General features: G+C 26.3%; 1 pseudogene; it reads right to left on the bottom strand.

The window, feature by feature from the left end:
* Positions 1-454: 454 nt before the first annotated feature.
* LOC100574494 overlaps positions 455-3139 on the bottom strand; it is a 7947-nt pseudogene continuing 5262 nt past the window's right edge.

Raw genomic sequence — 3139 nt, 5'->3', positions numbered from 1 at the left:
TAAGTACCTAATAGATATTATGATATGATTAATTTAGAATTTATTATAGGTACCTATTATATAGGTCAATTTTTTTTTAATACCATAGATAAGTATATATATGTCTAATACATAGACTGATATACCGTCTCCGCTCAGAATCGTTTTTCTTATACAGTGATATTATATCATTGAATTCAAATTTAATACTATCCATTATAAAGTGACCCACTTGTAACCTACTGTACAGCTGAGCGACATCCACTTACCCACCTTTTTTTGATATATAAACGTCAAAACTTCACCTCTAATAGCTTGTACTAAATTTTACATTTATATTTAAAATACCTTAGTTAGTCTAAATGGCAAAATTGAGTACAATACAGATTTGTAAGCATTTGAAGTTCGATTTTTAACAAAATGTATGAAATTGATATTTAATTTTGTTGTTAAAATTGTATAAAACATTCAATTTTTTAACTAAGGATTGAAAATTTAAAACAAGGTCTCGCCTAAATAGGTTATATAATATATATAGTGTGTACAAGTACAAAAATAAAGTAATGAAATTACATGTTGTTCATAACTAGATACAAGTATAAATACTGACTTCTGAAATAGAAATATAATTACATAGACTATATGAAAAAGAAAAAAAAGAATAAAGGGAAAAGGGGTAGTAATTAATTACCGATGTAACATCTGAAAGAAGTTTCATTATAACGATATTTATAATTATTTGTAATGTAAAACAACCAATTGGAACTGGACATGGGATATAAGTTCCCAATAGCGAATTGCATTCGTGTTGTGATTCGTAAAGGAGTAACTATCTCGTAGTGTGACCAAAAACGACTTATGAAGTATGAACTTATTATATCTGATTTAAATTATTGAACAAAAATATACAATATTTGCGTTCGTATTTTCTAGAATATACATTATTGTAACTGTAAAAGGTATTGGTACCAAGTTAGATTTAATGAGTGAGACATCAAATGCTGAGCACCTTTATGACGAATTACTTATTCAGTCCAGTAGAGTATTGACTGTTCCGGTGACATTGGTCGGTTTTTGAATATATCCGAAGCGATTTTAGCGTTTCGCATATACCTTTGAAATACATTTTTGTTAAAACCAAATTCGATTTACATTTTAAATATTGTTATTTTGTTAATTTAAAAATAAATCACGACAAACTCACTTTTCATCATTTACTAGTTCTAATACGTTTCTCAAAAATGTATCTTTTTTCAGAGATAAAATATCCATGGAAGTGGCCATTCCAGCATTTACCAAGTTGTCTATATTTCATAGCTGATCCCAAAATAATGGGAATCCCAGAACTGGAACACCAGCATCCACTGTTTCATGTACTCCTGAAATACCTCCGTGACTGATGAATAATTTTACATTGGGGTGCACTTAAAATCAAAATACATTTATATAATCAAAGTCTAACTCATACACTACATAATTCATTGAATATAAAATATTACATAGAATATCCCGTTGAGGGAACCATTTTCTTATCATAATATTATTTGGTTTATTCGCCATTTCGCCTTCGTATTTCCATAATATTCTTTGAGGAACTTTTTCTAAAGCTTCCTTCAGCGAGTGAATTATATAATCAGGCGTTGTAGACATATTGACAACTGAACCTAATGTGAAATAGATCACCCCATGTGGTGAATTTTCAATAAACTCTAATATATCCTAAAATAAAAATAATTATTTTATGCTATAAATAAATTTGTATATTTTTTAATACAAACAAATTGAGTTAAGTTATTATAATATTAAGTAACTCTACTATATAATATTTTACGTAATTCAGGGAACAATAATATAATGCAATAAGTAAAAAAAAAAATTTAAAAAAAATATTATTTATTGTCTACTAATGATAAGTAAATCTCAACAGTGTGATACGACGAAATGAGTATTCCCACACAATGATAATATTTTGTGAATATTTTAAAGTGGTTGAATAATAAAATATTGCACAAAAATGTTGACTTAATATTTTTATAATGTTTTCATGAGAATGTTTTTTAAAAAAAATATGATTAAAATGTTTTGTTGATGTTTTTTACAAAATATTTTTCAAAAGTGAAACTTTTGCAAAAATATATAAATAAAATATTTCCTTATTATTTACGCAACTTTTTCAAATATTTTGACAACTACCTATATTGTTTTCCTGAAAATATTTATACCATAGATGGGAAATATTAAAATGCTGTGTGGGTTGATTTGTGAGTTTAAACAGTTACATACAATATTTTTATTTCGAGTAGTCCAAGTAGTGTGATACAATTTTATGAAACCTATGTTTTAATCCGCCATACATTATTAAACCTTTTTAAACTTATTAGTATAAAACTAACAACTACTACCTATTTTTAAGTTAAATTATTTTGTTCAAAATATCAGAAAAATATCGTACTACGGAATATACAATTAAACAAGATAATACATTATTAAACCTTTTTAAACTTATTAGTATAAAACTAACAACTACTACCTATTTTTAAGTTAAATTATTTTGTTCAAAATATCAGAAAAATATCGTACTACGGAATATACAATTAAACAAGATAAGAAACCTCACTTTGCGAGCGTGCTAAATATAAGGGTTCAAAACGTTTTCAGTAAAACGTAATAAATTATAATTCTATATAGAACGTATGAATTTATGTAGGTACCTACAGTAACTACATACAATACAATAAATATAAATCTACAATATATATTATCAACAAACAGAACTTTATACAGCCAATAAATAAATAAAAACAACAAAACATAACAACCATCGTAACTATGTACTTTTAACTAACAGGCAGACGGACACAACGGGGATTTATGTATAAAATATTCTAAACATAAGTTTAGAACCTAAAATGTATGTCGTTGTTCAGAAAATATAATCACTAAAAACAATTTAAAAAAAGGTGGGTAAGTGGATGTCACTTAGCTGTACAGTAGGTTACAAGTGGGACACTTTATAATGGATAGTATTAAATTTGAATTCAATGATATAATATCACTGTATAAGAAAAACGATTCTGAGCGGAGACGGTATATCAGTCTATGTATTAGACATATATATACTTATCTATGGTATTAAAAAAAATTGACCTATATAATAGGT

This window comes from Acyrthosiphon pisum, chromosome A1 (genome assembly GCF_005508785.2).
Source record: "Acyrthosiphon pisum isolate AL4f chromosome A1, pea_aphid_22Mar2018_4r6ur, whole genome shotgun sequence".
Taxonomy (NCBI): domain Eukaryota; kingdom Metazoa; phylum Arthropoda; class Insecta; order Hemiptera; family Aphididae; genus Acyrthosiphon; species Acyrthosiphon pisum.
This window is presented reverse-complemented; position numbering and strand designations above follow the sequence as displayed.